This window comes from Pleuronectes platessa, chromosome 9, assembly GCF_947347685.1.
Source record: "Pleuronectes platessa chromosome 9, fPlePla1.1, whole genome shotgun sequence".
NCBI classification, from domain to species: Eukaryota; Metazoa; Chordata; class Actinopteri; order Pleuronectiformes; family Pleuronectidae; genus Pleuronectes; species Pleuronectes platessa.
In genome coordinates this window covers 10287957-10306305 of record NC_070634.1, presented here as the reverse complement: position 1 = coordinate 10306305, position 18349 = coordinate 10287957, and the positions used below count along the sequence as shown (strand labels likewise).

The 18349-nt window shown below is 41.2% G+C and overlaps 1 protein-coding gene across 1 annotated transcript in view; it reads left to right on the top strand.

Moving 5' to 3' along the window:
• The window catches only part of ncanb (neurocan b), a 129352-nt gene that overhangs the window by 67005 nt on the left and 43998 nt on the right, over positions 1-18349 (top strand). The window lies entirely within an intron of this gene.

Genomic DNA, 18349 nt, shown 5'->3' with positions numbered 1-18349 from the left:
GCAGCGGCTCATGCTGCTGTGGATGAGGGAGGACAGAAAAATAAAGAAAAGAGAAGGTAGACGTGGTACATGGCGAAAAATCTCAAAGTGATTTACTTACTCTGAAGGAACATGTGCTTTCGACACGTACCCCACAGGATTCGAATGAGTTTGAAAACATCACAGTTGGTGCAAAAGTTGTTGTTGACAGCGTTCAGCCTTGCCCATTGATTCTGGGCTCTGGCCAAAGCATCGTGGGTTGAATGATATTGTAAATATTAAAGTACATACAGGCGGGACACTGGTGCAACGTGGGCGTTTAAAACTCCTGGCTTACATTTTTGGCTGCCAAGACTTGTGTTTTCTTTTGGCAGCTACCTTCTAGTAACACATCTTATTTTCAATGTTTAGCTCCAGTTTCTGTTTTCAAGGCTTTTGGTAGCAGATCAGCAAGGTCATCCAGTTATCCCTTAAATATGTGGTGTTTACTTGAGTGAAACCTCTTCGAGGTGTAGACACTGAAAACAAGATGCCACATAAACAATCAAAGAGCTCATTGACTCATGACCTAGTCCTATTTTAAAAGCTCTTTGTGTTCCACGTTCATGCGTACAAAGACCAGATGGAGTTTAACGGGTCATTACTTATGAAAAGCGGTTCATAGATCAGGGGTCAGGGGTCAAAATAGGCATATTGTCCTCAGTCTGTTTATCTGATAGGTGTATGTGTGCATTAACATCATTGGAGAGCAATCAACGTTGTAGCTTTGGATCAATAAGTTGTGACCAATGTCTCTTAACTGCATGAATTACACACGTATTTTGTAATCATCTGTTGCGATCAATTTGTTTGGTATTTTTTATTGACATAGATAAACCGTATTGGTTTTGAAAGGCTATTGGCATAAACTTCGACATTTCCGCCGACAGTTTAACAGAAAAATATTTTTCTTTTGCTGATTAGTTTTGCAAGTTCCTTCAGCCTTCTTCTCTCAGGAGTGTTTAATTGCTTTTTTCCGGTGCTACTTTAGTGTTGTGGTGTTGATTATGTCACTGAACAGCTGCAAATCTGATATTTTTTAATATTAATCATAGCTAAAGGCAAAAAGGTTAATTGCCTGCGACAGCATATATACAATCACAATTTAACCAACACAACACAGACAAATTAAGCTGTAGGAAATATACAGTGTGTCATAATCTCTGTGTTGCATTTCACACCCACAGCTGAGCTTATTCTAGGCCTCTTGTTTCTAGAGCCAGAGAGGCATGTTCACCAGTATCCTCTGCTCGGCTGCAGCTCTCCATGTGAAATCATTATTTAGTCAAAATGAGGCAGTGGCACCACAGCTGCAGATATCCTGTCTCCAGGACCTGGCTCATAGCTGCAATTATTTGGGAAGATGCATTTTGGGGAGCTGCATTATTAATGGCTTGTGTTTCTACTGTGAGTCAGTGGTTCATATTTATGAGAGAGAGGTAGAGAGAGGGAAAAGATACTGTGGACATCTCAGCATTAGCACTTCAACCCTACTAGATCCTTATCTTTGTAAAGTTCTTACTTAGTAGTCGAACTCATTCAATAGTGTTAGTACCAGCGTACATACAACATGTAAAGGCTGAATCCCATCAAACAGGAGGATGCCTCAAGAACCTACTGCGGACGGCAACGGGTCAGCCGGTGGTTGGCAAAGTAACATTCATTTCATATCTCCACAGCCTCCACAATAGATATGTAACTGACTTTGATTATCATTAGCAATGCTAGGCTAAGCCTGAGCATTCAAAGGCCATCCACTAGCATACCTAAGCTAGCTCATAAATATACATGGAAACATGGCTCTTGACTGCATGCGGTCTCACTGAAAACGAATGATGCCACTGTTGTGTCATTGTGACAATGATGGAGTACAGATAACGACCGAGAGTTCTGTCTTTAATGGCTTGTTGTTGCAGTAGCTGTATCTTGGTTGCTGGTTTAATGCAGAGACGATTTTTCTTTGATAGTAGCAGGGCTGCTTGCAAGATAAAACAGTAAAACATGTAATAGACAAGTCAACACTGAGAAATGTGGGTAAATTTCGAAAAAATATTTTCCTGGCAGTAATTTTAGTAACATATTTTTGTGTTTTAAATACCATGCCATCTGAGAAGATCACAAAGAACATGGTTTGTATATATTCTTTAATCTGACTAATATAAGTGTTAGGCAACCAGTCGTCCAAGGTATTAGAATATACCATATCTGCCACTTCTGTAATGACACCATTTATATGTTAGACAATATAGTGATGAAGTCAAACTTGTTTCATTTATTAGTTTAATAAATCAGAGTGTGGATACGATATGAACCAAGCCCTTCAAGACAGAAAAATGCAGCTCAAGTCATGTGACCAGTTATAAAAGAGCTTTTACTGTGAAATAGCCATGTTTGTATGTTGTTTTTTGAGCAACCTGTATATATACTTGCAACTATCCTATGCTAATGGTTAGCCTAGCGTTGCTTGTGAGCATAAATTCATATATATATATCAACTAAGTTGATGAGGTAGGAATGTGAGTTTCCAAACCCCAGAATAAGGAGCTTCACTCAGTAGCAGGTTGGCTCGCCTCGAAGTGAGATGACCCCGGCTCCTCATTTACCACGGCTGAGAAGGATATAAACTGTAGCCTCATCCCACTTCTCTTAATATTGTCTCCTACCCTGCTGCATGTCACCCTTTCTCCCTCTCTCCTGCTTTTCCTGTCTCTCTACACGTCTATAGAAAAAATATAATAAAGGCAGGAAGCCCACAAAAGAAGAAGGAGAAATCTAAGCTCGAGGTCGTTCTTTCCTTTTGATCATTAGAACCAGTTGCTGAAGCCTGAATCCTGCAGCAGAATAAAGTGATTAATGAGACACCACACAGCCTGTCAGTTTGATGGCTATGTGGTGAGATAAAGTAATGAATTATATTTTCCTTCACAACAGCTGGAATGAACATTTGTTCACAGATATGAGAGAATAAAATATAGCCCAAAATAAACAACACCCTCTGGGATTGTACACCGCCGATGATGTTCAGATAAAAAAGTCAAATATCTCTGTTTTAGTGTCTCTAATCCTTCCTGTGGTGTACACAAAATTCCAGATAAGCAGTGACGTACCAGAAAGTCAAAAAGAGGCTCACCGTCGTGTACAGTCCTCACACAACCATGGTACAGAGGTGTTGTACTGACTTTGATTGATTATACCTCAATCAGTTTTGATGAGCTCATTAGGATGACATCATGTCTGTGAAGATTCTCAGTCATCCAGGTCAGGGTATATCCAAGTGCTAAATGACAGGTCAACAGGACTTGGTTGAAGACGTTTCACCTCTAATCCAAGAGGCCTCTTCAGTTCTATCCGACTGCTGGGAGATCCAGGTGTTAAACTTGTAGGGTGGTTAGGAGTCGTTGAGGTTACCTGAGAGGCTGTTGGTTTCACCGGGAGTCGTTTTTTCGGGTCGTTGAGTAAACTCAATCACATTGTCCAAAATCTTCTTCACAGGTTATATATGTCTTGGAAATATATCGAAAAATGCAGCTCAAACAAGCCATTAAACAGTTCCCATGAGAGCCCTACACACTGCAACTCAAGAAAACACATATAAACAAAGTGTAAATAGAGAAAACACCTGAATCTCTTTGACAATACATGTGTGGCGGATAGAAAAGGGCTGCAAGTACTCACAACACGACCCAAATACAACACAACCAAATATTCACAGCACAACCAAATATTTGTAACAAAACCAAATACTCACAATGCGACCAAATGCTCGGTGCACGACCAAATGCAATCAAATAACAACAACTAAATATAATACAACCAAATACTCACAACACAAACAAATACTTCTATTGCATTTGGTATTGCTGAGCATGTGTTGCTGAATTGAGGACAATCTCCATTTACATGGTTTTTATCTCTTTGTTCTTGTTTTCTGAAACTGTCGTGCATGTAATTCTTTAATTCAAGACAATCACACAGTGAAGTGTTGACCAGTTTAAGCTTCAACGAAAGTCCACAAAAATGTAAACATGTCGCACAAGTTTTCTCCAAGTGAACCGTGTTTTATTCACTAATAAAGTTATAACTAATAAAATCAATGACTACAGTGGACTAGCCTGTTCTGCATGTCTGGCTCACTGCCACACCGCCAACAAAATTACCCATCAAAAACTAATTTTCCTGCCATATCTCATTATTCACAGATTTATCTCAAGCACTGCAAACGTGCACCGTTAATCTACACTACACAGCTCTGCAGGTGACAGTTCATTCATTGATTTATAGAAACATTAGAGGATTAAAAATATCTTAGCTCAAGGTCAATCTACTAGCTTGTTTTGGAGCTTTCAACCACATGGTCCTCCTCAGCTCATTGTTCAGCTGCCGACATCAACACAGACAACTTTACTTTCAAGATGTTAGAATCATAAGACAGACAACTAGAGTGTGTGTTACAGTCAAAGCACCGACATAGGCTGAGAAGCATACATACATATGCATGATCCTCACAGCACCACTTTTCACTTTTTCTCTCTATTCCTATCTGCTCTCCACACATGGAAAATCAGGTCAACACAGCATTTTATTGGCATGTCAGTTAAATTAATGAAGGGACATATACTCCCACACATTTCCTTTTCTTAAAGCCTGTGCCTGCAGTAAACATGTTTATATAGCAGCATTAAAAGGGCTTTAAGTCCCGTGGTTTTATTTAGATTCAAGAACCTACTAATACAGGGACAAAGTATTGAGTGATTGTTTTAAAAGTAAAGATAGAGCTTTCTGTTTGTATTGTCTCCTTTTTTCCCTTGTCATCTCTTATCATATTCTTTTTGACAGCTGCTGCTATTTCTGTTAAGTTCACGTGCCGTTTGCTCTACAGGAAACACATTTCAAACAAAGAATGTGTTGTGGGAAAGTATCCCTGAAACAAGGAGGGAATTACTCTGATCACACTATTCTCTTCTCAAGTTAATCAACACTGTTCTCCCTCCATTCCTCCATCTTTCGCACCAACCAGTGTGACCCCCCTTCCCCCCCCCCCCCCTCCCCCCTTTTTTCTCTGTAGCTTAGAGGAGATAACAAAACCTGAGCAGATCACAAAAGTGACACGCTTCAAAATATTGACGTTTTTTTTTGAAAATTGAAGATTAAAAAATGTAGACCAAGAATTTTGAGAACAATTTAGTCACAATTTTGGGATAAAGATATGACAAAAATGTGGGACCAATTTATTTTCATTATCAGAATCAGAATTATTTCAGAAGTATATTTACACATACAGGAAATTGCCTTGGTGTTGTTGGTGCATTTGAACATAAAACAACAATTGGACATAAAACAACAATATATACAGTAAGAACAATGAGTTATGGATTAGAACAATAAGTTATTCACAGATTTATATCACTCACTGCAAACCTACACGTAAAAAATTCAAATGCTACCCATGTTGGCCAAGCTGTCCTGCACATGCCCATTATCAGGACAAGCCTGACCCAGATTTGGGCTTGATCAGTTTTCTCTCGGGCTCGGTTGAGTTTAATAACTGTAACACGCACCTATACACTCTTATCACCATCTGAAAACCTAAGTAAAGTTTGAAGTTCCATGTCCACCTCCACCCAGAAGATTGAACAGAAGCATCTTCCACAGCACCTGGCCACAGGGTTGGTTTTCTGATGATTTTTTTTATTTCATTTTTCACCTCCCCACACACTCAGGCCTCTTTTTCCAATCATGTTGATTAGATCTGAGTCTCCTCTGCCGCTTCCTTCCTCTCCTTCCCTCTCCATCCCTCCTATGTACTTTGAATCGAAGGTGATTTATCTTTTCCTTACATTTATTTCTCTGACCACATCTTCATATTTTTACTCCTGTTGCCGCCTCAGCCGCCCTCTTCTTGTGATTTTTTACCACTCTCCATCTTTTTTATTAATCCTCCATTTCTCTCTATTTTTCTTTGTCCTCCTTTTATCACCCTTTTCTCATTTTTCTTTCCCCTCTACAGCCCACTCCATCTCCCTGCCCTCCCCTCTTCCTCCCCTCACCCCTCCACCACCACGCTGCTCCTTGGCGAGACCTACAGTGTAGCGCCGTATTTGAAATTGCTCGGGAGAGCAGAGATTGGGGAGAAAACAAGCCTGTAGAAGCCCCCCCCCAACAGCATCTCTCCCAAATAACACATTTCATTTCCTGCCACTGCACTTCCTCACACCACTAACACCTCTAACCTCTCTCTGGCTCCAGGCTCTTGTCTATACCCCTTCTCCTTATCTATTTTTCCTATCAAAGATCAATACAATTATTTATACAAAAATGCCTCTGTACTGATGCATAAGATTAAACTTATCCAAGTTCGCACGCTCTCTCACATCCAGACTCCCAAAATATGCTCACAAGGTTGTGCACAAAATGTACTCTCCTTTTCTCCTTTTCACACAGAAATGGACTCTGACACACACACACACACACCTGTTTGGCCTGTCCTATATAAAACCAATATGTGCTCAAGACTATGTGAAGAGCTAATGCATAGCTCATGTTTAAAGAGGCCACGAGAAACGGTCCCGCCGGGTTTCTGTATTAGCTAATTCCTCCTTTGGGACCCACTCCACTCACATCAGCTCGTATGATTGAGTCTGAAAGATTCATGAGGCTGAGGCTAATAATATAACCGGCCCCTAACGCACCTTAGCAGTGTGTCCACAGATCTGAGCGATGAGGTCAAAGATGACACGGGAGAAATGGGGAGGGACAGGCTGTATAACTGAGGATTATAAATGTTTTATTGTAGGTACACACAGTCTGTTGAGGAATTTGTTGGCAGATCCCTAAGAATCTGGGGGATTTGGGGGCGAACTGAAGCAGAGAGTGAAATTGGCAATATTTTTGACCTAGAGCTTCTGTATAAGATATAGCGAAGAGTTATAGCCCAAAGCACAGAACCACAAAAGAAAGAAACCAACAGACAGATTGATTCTCAGTGAGGTGCAAGGCTTGGTAAAAGAAGACAGATAGAAAGGGCTGCTGCTGCCATGCTGCTCCCCGCAGGACATCCCATTCATTACTTCATTAAGGAGGGAATAGATTTATGTGTTTGGCTCCAAATTCTCCAAGTTCTCGCAGTTAGGTCAATATGTTGTGGAGTTTTACTGCTATTTTTGTCTTCTGCTTCTACTGCAATGTTGCTTTCCTTGCTGACCACAGGGGTGAAAGAAAACACCATTATGAACCAATGGTTCATATAATGATGAACAATTTCATGGCTCACACAAAACAACAACACCTAATAGATATAATAGATTCCAATACTGGAAAGTCAGATTTTTTAATGCAAAAATACTGTCACTCTATAGGAACTTGATCTTTTTATTTCTTATCTGTGCTTGTGTCGATGAGTGAAACAAAGGTCCAGTTCAGCATTAGCAATGGTCTGGGGTGAAATCAATTTTCTGTGGGAAGCTATAACATTTTACACAAAAACTGAACCAATAGAAAATCAATATGTGCTTGGAAGTGTTGATATTGTGGCAGTAGCCACAAATAAATCAACGCCCCCAAGGACTGACACATAGAAATAGGAAACATTTGTGTTCACACTGCTGATAGAATGTGGCAGAATGCGTCCCAGACCCTGATCAGACCTGGTATCAACATTTGTCTACAGTGATATGATGACAAGCGGAGAGTTGTGAGTATGTCAGTTCACTCGAGGCATTAGAATGCATCTCCACATACAACTCCCATTACCACTTGTGCTCAGATTTCACTTTCCCGCCCTATAGCCGTATGTCATTTCTGTTCACAAAGATCAAATTATGTTACATTTACCCAGTCTGACTTTACAGAGAGAGAAAGTGGGGCCAGGAGTGGCCGAGCAAATCAATGCACAGGGTGCAGCTTGACTCTTGAATGATTCATTATTTCAGCCATTTGAAATAGTAAAAAAGAAAATCAATATGTGGAGGTTAATGTTAATTGTACCAGCATTCAAAAATAAATCGGTACATGGGAAACACTGAGGAGTGGTAAAATGTTTTCAGTTCATTATCAAACAGTAACGGGTCAGAGGACGTCACTGTGGCCCAGGACACATTTGTATTCATAAGGCTAAAAGAATGTGGCCACTTTCAAGTGTCTATAAAAACCATACTGGCAGTTCAGCAAGTGGCTTAAAGTATGCCAGCATACAGATGAAAGTGGAAACAATCTCATCTCAAGTCTTTTTGTTATACCAAGAATTCAAACTGTTCCTTTAGTCTATGTTTCTGCCTCAATCTCCAAAAACAGAGTACAGACTAGATTTCAATAGATGGAGCATTAGGGGCCAGACAAACACCACAGTGGATGCATGTGACAGTTTCCCTTCCCCTGCACATAATCAGCTGAGCATGAAGATGGTCATATGATCACATGAGCATCAAAAAGTTAAGATCATACTGGAAAAAGAGAGGTTACATGATTCGGTATGGTAGCATTGCATTTTTGACACAACAAAGATGAAGCTCTAGTAATTGTTCTGCTAAAAAACATGATGGCATAATGAAACAGTCAGAGAATGTGAATATACAAGATTTTATGAGGAATCTAAATGTCTTGTTTACCTAAGCAGTTGCTGCAGTCTGACAGTAGCACAACAAATGACTCGGCACAGACGAGCCATGCATGGGGCCGGATGGGACGGTGAGTGTGCAAATGGCGGAGTGTGTGTGATTGATGACCGGCGGTTTGTCACAGTTTGTCGGCGGCACAGGAGCTCTTAACAGGCTATGATGGGCTGGATCAGCCTGCACTCACATGCCTCATTAATTCATCCACACCGCTGGATTCCTCAGTCAGCATTATGGCTGGCAGCACCCCACACCCCACACCAAACACCCCACACCACCACCACGCTTTTACGTCCGATCCCTCCAACAACACCAGGGAGACCTGATTGGAGTTGCTCGGAATGCGGCTGATTCAGGCAGTGATACATGAATACGCAAAATCTGTCTGACACTCTTACACACACACATGCAGTCTAAACAATGTAGAATTCCCCCTGTTATAAAAAAAGCAGTCTGCCTCAAACATGCACATGGAAAACCACAGATACAAGTTCAGAGACCTGTGTGTGTGTGTACCGTCGTGGAGTTAAACTTTGTCCACACCAGATTAGAGTTGGGTGAATGGTTTAATTTGCAAGTTTTCAATCAGCGTGGACACTCTTTCCTCTCCAGACTCCTCAGGACAATGAGAGACAAAGGACACACGGGCTGCAGAGATGAATGACAATGAGCTGCAGGGCTGTGTGCGTGTGTGCGCGTGTGTGTGTGTGTGTGTGTGTGTGTGTGTGTGTGTGTGTGCGCGTGAGTGTGTTAGAGAGAGAGGGAGTTCTGCATGCAGTATCTCTTCCACAGTGCAGATTAATGAGCTGCTGGCAAACTTTCCAGTACACTCGCCCTTCTTCCTTTATCTCTGTTTCACTCTCTCTGTCCAACACACACACCCTCCCATATACACACACTTGCCACTTTGTTTTGACCGCTCCTTATGTACTTTACTCATCAGCTAAGGTATAGAATATGCATGCAGGTGGCTGATGATTAGCTCTGTTGTGCAATAGTAGTAGTAGATTTGACGTTGGCTAATTATTAATAATCATGAGAAATGATTATTAAAGTAGAAATTATTTGTTAAAAATAATTAAAAATTATAAAGCTAGTAATTAAGAATAGTAAAATAATTAATTAGAAATGATACGGTTATCAATTAATAATGGTTAAATAATTAATGAAAACAATAAAATTATTAATTAAGAATGAAACAATCTGTAATTAATGCTTATCGTAGCGGGGCACCTACCTGGTTACAGGGACCAACTAGTCAAACTATAGTTATCAGTCTCAAGTGATAAATGTTATATTAATAATCTCAATATTTAATATTAATGATTATATAATAAACAATGAAGGGTTTTAAGTTCGCGCACAGGCTATAGTAATCCAGCTGTATTCACATACACATGTACAAATAATCACAGAAATACAAATACTTTAATTACAAAAGTATTTATTCAAAAGGGGAAATAAAGTTAATGTTATTTCAATGATTCTTCATTTAACAAACTCCAATATTTCAAAGAAGGCAACAGCAGCAGCAGCACTTATCACAATGGTTACACATGTAATACTGAGTATCTACTGGTGTGTGTGTGTGGTTGTGTGTGTCTGCCTGTCTGTGTCTCTATGTGTGTGTGTGCGTGGGTGTGTGTGTCTAAAGAAAAAAGGGAGTGGCTATGGCGTAATGACGAGATCACGTAGTGACGTAGTCTGGCCGTGATCAAGATGTTACGTTCACGTACTTTCAAGATGGAGGTTTATGACCCCGGTGACAACATGAGGTCGAAGACAAGATGGCGGTCGGTCGCCTGTTACACAAAGGAACTTTAGACAAAGGGGTTTCTTATCTCCTGGTTCTGGCGCCGAATGGCGTCGAGATGTATTGAGGCTCTTTAAATCTAGAATTTTCTATGCCACATGAAATATGTAAGTGTAGGTCGGGACGTGTGTAAAAACAGGTTTAGGAGAAAAGAGAGAGAGAGAAAGAGACATCAAAAAAACATCGTCTGAGACCAGCTACAGTGACTTCACCACTCAGTACACAAATTAGAGTTGTGCACCGATCTTTTAACAGGTTAAGTCTCTGCAAACTTAGTCGGACGATAACAGTGCTGCCGGAGGCTCTCTGTCACGGCGCGAGGCACTTTAAAACATTCGACAATGTAAACAAGGAACCGGAAGTGACGCATTGTTCCCTCGTGTTACACGGCTTAAAACCAGATCAGCGATCTACAAACAAACACACTCAAATAAACATGACACGCTAAGTATTTAAACTAGTCTCTGCCCAGACAATAAAGCCTCTTACTGTGACCTCCGCGGTGTTGCTTGCGCGTGGCGCGGATTTTCCAGAAGTCCAGTGAATGATCGTGTTGTGTTCCTCGGGGTACATGCGGTCAGCGAATCCCCGGAATTAGGTGAAGAAGTCATGGCTTGAGCTGGATAGCGCTGGTTCATCTGTTGCAGCGGCTTCGTGCTGGGACCGGATATGGAGCGAATTCGTCTTGCTCGTGGAACGGAATTCGGCCTCGTCTCTTCTGCGACAGAATGATGCTTTGTCCTGCAGGGATTAACAGCTGTGTCGCAGCTCCGGATCAACTAACTGGAAAGGTCAGCTCTATCTTCAGGGAATCGGGAATGGGCAGCGATTATTGATGAGCAGCCCCTTTTAAATTACCTGAGAGGTCCTCCTCCTTGAGGAATTGGTCATAGGACATCGGCCAATTGATTTGTCAGGAATGGATCTGAGTGGGCGGGGCTTGGAACTCAGCTGGGTTCCGAGGCATTCCCAGAACATTTTTCCACCACCAGGGGGAGATTCTTGAGCCTGCAGGAGGATGTTTTCCCGCCAAAAGTTTAACAACCCTTTGTCCCTCTCGGCTCCAGTGTCTGGTGGCCCCCCCCCTTTTGGGCTCTTCAGACCCAGCAGGGGTTCCGTGCTCCTGCGGGGGCCTTGAAACCTGCTGGGGTTTCTCGAAACTGCCAGGAAAAAGTACTCACAGGTGGATAAGAATGTTCCACAATGCCTTGATTTACACAGGCCTTTGTTTAGATTTTCTTTGTTAACCTTTGACCTGTGTCTTGTGGCCAGCTGCTGGGCTCTGGCCCAACAGCTCTGTCAGTGTGTATGTGTGTGTTGCTCAGCATGAGTGGAGGCAGTGACTACATACACTGAACTACGGCTGTAGGAGGCAGTGAAGCATATAAAGGCCGGACACGTCGAAAGCGGGAAAGCATATTGATTTCCCTTGAAGACCAGGAACTGGGTTTTAATAAGCGTTCCACAAACCACGGCACAATAAACACTCGCCCACTGGGACACAAACTTATGTCATCAAGTATAAAGATGAACAGAGCCCATGTGCTGCATTCACATGAGAGGTTACACAAACATAAAAAAACATACCTACACACTGTGCTGACCCAGTAATACAATGAGGATTTTTCTTATCTTCATGTTAGCAGGCCAGCGATGTAGAAAATTGCTGAAGTCAAGAGAGAGAGAGAGAGACCAAGGAGCCGTGAAAAAGAAGGAGACACAGCCAAGATGATTGAGTAGATAAAGTCCCTGACCAGGCCTCAGTACGATTGACTGTTAAATACAAATTACCTTAAAAACAATGAATTCCTCCTTATAGTTTACCAGGTACCAGTGATTAATTGATTCAGACACCACTAAGGAAAAAAAGGATAATTTAACTCTAGGATTTGCTCTTTAAGTATGTCAGAAGTAGTGACAGGAGGCAGAGAATAGCCTGTCATTCATCCCTCTGGGGACCTGCTCTACTTTAAGAGCACAAGTATTGCATTTCTCAGGCGTGTAGGAGTAAGGACAGAGATGGGAGGAAGTGAGTAAGGAAGGAGAGAAGGTAAGAGCAAAGGGAGGGAGGATGGCAGGGAAATGAGGTGGAAAGAAGGAAAGTTAAGTCTTCGAGGGGAGTGAGGAGAGAATTCAATTTTTTTTTTTACTAAAGCCTTGTCTACACTACTGTGAATATGACCACACCCCAACGAAGATAAACCCAAATGTTACCCCATTGTTGTTTCTGAGACGTTGGTAACAATCAGTTTTTGTGAATTAAAGGGCTTTTTGCATGTAGACGAGAAGCTCATATGCAGAATGCTGTTAAGAGAGCACAAGTAAGGAAGGAAAGAAAGATAGGAGAGGCAGGAATAGAAGAAGAAAAAAGGAAGGAGTCAGCAGGAGAGATTTGACAGTATGAGCAATCCATTGGAAGAGTTGTGTGTGTGTCTCCTTTAAGGTGAGTTGAGGTGTGTTAGCGATCACCCTTGGGTGTCCCAGGTAGATGAAGTTGTCACAGAACAGGCCAGACCCTGCACGGCCCAGAGGGACGCCGCCTACACCGCTCGTAACACCACACGCCCAGCAGGGACACCTGTAAACCCACAGACTCAAAGGAAATTAGCCCGGTAAGACTCACAGGGCGAAGGAGGATAAACTTGCCATTTAGAAATGTCCAGAGGGAAGGAGAGAAAATAGAAGGTGATGAGACTCAGAAGTGACTAATGAACAAAAAGTATGGAGGGGAAATGGAAGAGGAAGGGAGATGGAGGTGGAAATAGGAAGGAAATGAGGAAGAGAGAGGGAGTGAAAGTAAATATGATCTGATGATTGTCTGGATGTATTCTGCATTTCCTGTCATTGTAAACCTTCCCTCTCTGTGAGGAGATAGAAATAGAGTGTGGCTTTATGATACTGGTGACAATGTGGCCCATTGCTCAACATCTCCTGTCCCTGGCTCTTTTTATTCCACTGGCCCCCTCCCACACAAAATATTAACTGAAGATGGAGCCATTGGATACACACACACACACACACACACACACACACACACACACACACACACACACACACACACACACACACACACATTTAACATCAGTGAGCAGAGTCTGGCTGTCAGGACTGAAGGCTAGCAGAGCGATATGAGATGTTGTGACACTTTACCTCATTACATTTTCCCTGTGCTGTTATGAATGTTGCAGCAGTGCTGTCAACCAAAGAGAAGACCTGTCTGAAACATACTGTGGGCATACGCATACGCCCACACACACACAGACCCACACACACATGTCACTGACACATTCACAAATCCACAGCGCAACACATGAATTGAGATGAATCTTTTCCTGTTTTTGTATTTCATGTCCCAGTGTGAATTTTTGGTGAAATGTCTACAAGGCAGGTTTTAGGCTCACTTTGCTCGATTCCCCCTCGACGCTCAAGGAAATCTTGTAAACCCTGCCGATTTGGATCGGTGCCTGCGTGCGGCTCTCACTACATCGTCTGGGCTGCTAGCTGTAATTGCGTCTGGGGCTAGTGGTGAGGTAACACATCCCTGTTCACACTAATGTCTTAGCCAAGTTTGAGGGAAGGAGAGAAAAAAAGAGTGTCTGTTTTCACTAGAAACCCCCGGATGAAGGAGAGTGTTTCCTCAGATTGGTTGATCTGCATTGCTGTGCGCTCTCTGGGGAGCAGGACCAAGCCTTGGGCTGTACCAGAGCTGCATGGTACTCTGTCTGTTTCCTCTTCTCCCTGCTGATCCTGATCCCTTTGTAATCCACCCGCACCCAAACACAGCTGAAGGCACAGGACTCCACAATATACTGCTTATACACACACACACACACACACACACCACAGAGCTCAACACACAGAGCTCAACACAGACTGCTCGCAGACATACAAGTACAATATCTGTTCTGTAGGATCACAGCAGGTACCTCATATATTTATTATTCTTTAAAATACATATCGATGAACTATTCTTGAAAACACAGAAAAAGTTAATTCTTAGTCTTGAACAGAACAGATGACTGAACCTGTCACATCCATTTAGCATTTAGAGTTATAAAAGTTCAGATTTCTCATTCATGGGCTTAAAGGTTGAGAGTGATTTGATTCCATTGCTTGGAAACAGGAGGAAACAAAATAGTGTTGATCCTGAGATAAGATTGTTTTGTCTGCTTTTCTCTGCATGATCCATTGTGTTAGTAGAACTTGTTTACTTCACTTTCAACAGACTTAATTGATTTTTGTTTTACCAATGAAAGTGATTTTCTTTAAAGTTGGCAAACAATGGAAAACAATGACTTGCACACATAACTCTAACCATTGTTCTTAACCATTTATCTTTTACCTGCTAAACAGAAATAGTAAATGTTCCTTACAAAGGACTGGTGTTGTTTACACTGAAAATCCTGCAGAGAGGAATATTATCACTTTGATGGATTTCTTTTTTTTTTTGCAGCCAAGACTGAATTTAGCTCACATTCCTTATTCGTTATGTGTGTATATTTCACATGTTTATATACGTATGTGTATTTCATGTAAGTATTTCAAATTACACACATTTTGTTGTTAGTTCAACAAGCTTAAACTGGATAATAACCCTGAGACTACAGACCATGCTGGGCTCATTCAAGCCAACAGTGTGGGAACATGTTATTAAAATAAAATAAACAAAGACAAAACATTCTAAGGCACACTTTAATACAATTCTTAAGTCAAGTTGCCAAAAGAAAACCAAAACAATGCTTTCAAAAGGACAAAAATGTTTTGCAGAGGAAAACTATTGGGTTAGATGATAATTCTTTGTGGGTTCATCATGATTAGAAAACCTCTTCAAATTGCTTGTTGTCATTTGATCCAGTAATTAATAAACATTAGTGTTGTTGCCAATGTGACAAAAATGTGTGCGGACAGAAAGATGCACAAAGTAGAGGTATGAGGTTAGAGATCACATGGTGACTTCACATATTTACCGACTACTTGGCACACACACAAACACACGCGAATACTAAATACACAATCTTTACACAAACAGATAGGGTCAGGGTGAGGGTCAATTAATTTTACGCTCATGCTCATTAATGCCGCTGCACACACACAAACACACACCAACTTTATAGTTATCGACACAACACAACATGGTCCATTGAGTGGGCGCGCTGTTGTGACGAGCGCTGGTTCAATAGGAAGGTATCCATCTTTGCAGAAGGGCACGGAAATGTCAATGCCCCTCAGCCAGCCAAAGAAAGTCAATCATCCAGGGTCCCGCACAATGAAGGATGACAAACACAAAGCCATTTAGGGAAAAACCTTTGTCTCGCAAACATTTCCATTTCAAAGCCTCCATTTTACAGGATGTCATGTCAATTTATTTTTACATAATGTCGGCTGTGGTTTGGAGGCAATTAGGAGAAGTTAAAAAGGGCTGACTGGATCTGTCACTGCTGTTGGTTGATAGCAGGGCGGACTGGCCCCCGCGCTGTTTGTTCGAGTGTGTTTCTGCATTGCCGTGCGTCACAGAAAGACTGATTGGGACGGTGCTCCAATGAATCTGTCACTGACAAAAAAATATATAATCCTCTCGAGTCGCATTAATATCGTCCCTTCATGCCCTCCATACCGCCCATGTCAGATGTGAAGACTGCGGGTGGCATTTACTGTTTCAAAGGTTCTCTGTGTAAGTGAGCTTACTGCTGATTGGTCTGTAGGCTGGCATTTGTGCTTTTCTGTCTCGGTCGGGACAAACTCAAGACGTTATTGCTGCTTTTCAAATGTTCATTCACTTCCTGAAACGGAGGTTTGAAGAGACTTGATTAAATTCATCATACTATGAAATTTGTACGAGTAACCGTAGACTTTATATAGAGATGGACAATAAGACAATATGACCCAAAATCGAAGTCCAGTAGTCCCGATAGCCCTTGGTGGTTGGCCACATTATAAGTAATAAATCCAGCCTCCTCCATGTTAGTGGATGGGACCAAACTAAAAAGTGCACGTCAAATAGATTTTTCTTAAAGATGTTTTTGGTAATTTTAGCTAGTTTTTAATCACACCGGTTAGGGCTCACATTTCTTACCCTTTACCATCTCTCTTTTAACTTCTCAAACAAGGTTATGTTTTCCCCTCTGTCTATCTGTTGCTTTGTTTGTTTGTTTGTAAGCAATATTATGTAAAAACGACTTGATGGATTACCGTGAAACTTGGTGGAAGGATGCAGAATAAGTCATGGAATAATCTCCAAAAATGTTGTGCGGTCAATCTGCAAATCCAAGATATTTTTTCACATTCTTAACATTTGTTGACATCCTTCCACCAAGTTTCATTTTAATCCATCAAGTAGTTTTTGCGTAATCTTGCATACAAACAAACAAACAGACACATTTTGGGGGTATATGATAGTATGAGAGAAACACACTCTACTGTAAATATGTTCATATTAGTCTCTTGTCTTACTTGTACTTTATTGACTTTACCATCATTCTTTGTCTGATGTGCAGATATATCTCTCATTAATGTTTTTTCCACATTTCAAAGCAGCCTCACTCCTTAAGAATTTTCCTCAAATATTAATTTAAATTGAGAAGAAGTGAGACACAGCCCTGAATTCCACTGCTCTGCTCTTTCACACAGTCATTAGGGTTAACAAGCAAATGGCTGTAATCGTAACCCTCTCAATAGACATTTGTCGCACTTTTAGTATTCAGAATGGACAGCCGACATCTTTACTTCCCCTCAACTGCACTCAGCCACACAGCAGACACAGCAGCACAGGAGCGGCAATCACTTAAAATCACAGTCAGAATGAGCCTCTTAAGACGACGACCACAGAGAAAGTGTTAGCTATTTTTGTGTCAAAGCAGGATGTCGAGTTAAAAACTATCTTTGATGCTTCTCGCTTTGACGTTTCCTTTTATTTGATGTTTGGGTGAATATTTATGAGTGTTTTGAAATAGAGAATAGGATATTTGCAAAACAGCTCACGGCTGCTCTATCAAAAAGATGACCAGATGAAGTCAGATGGCAAAAATCCTTTCATCTTAATAAGGAGAACTCTACTGATCCAGTATCTTAATATATAAAATGTTTACAATGCCGTTTCCTTAACATTACATTTAACAGTTGATACAAAAAATAAATGTAAGATTGCGCAGCTTGTCATAATTGAAATTTCTTAAAGTACATCTTAATTGAATAACACTGAGATAAGATCAAATCCACTTTGTTGATCCCATGCAGAGTAAATGCAAGTGTTATGACAGCAGATAGTCAGAATGAGGCAGACCAGGGAAGATGCAAAATAATAAACATGCACAGTAACCAAAGACAGACCGAGCTAACATACAAATTATTAGAAATGTTTAGCAGTACCCACACACAGCAGTGATGTCCTTGTGTACTGACACACCTTAGTGCTCCTCAGCATCACTGCAGCCAGAGGATAAAGCACCAGTGGTGTGGGCAGGTGGGGCTCAGAAGGATTGTCCACTAACCTGTAAGTGGACTTAGTGGGGCTAAGGCTCCCTGGGTGTCTGCCCCCGACTTGGTGGCGCTGTGTCCTTATCCAGGGGAGATTTTTTAACTAAAGAAAAAGTTGTTGAAATTGAAATAATGCTTTTAATTTTTTTATTACAGTGTCTGCATAGACCTCTTACTGTGTAAGCAGTTAAACCAAAGCACTAAAAAACTAAAACACTGTATGACTAAGCATTTGTTAATATATCGGAAGTCATATCGTCATCACAATATTCAAGGTTATCGCACAACACATGTCTTCCTAATGTCGTGCAGCTCTATCACAGATACAGACCCTTTACCGTCAGTCTTTCACTAAAGTATCAAATATTCACCATTAAATAAGAAAATTATGTTCTCGGAATGAAAGTGCTGGTGTCATTTGATTAGATTTGATTGA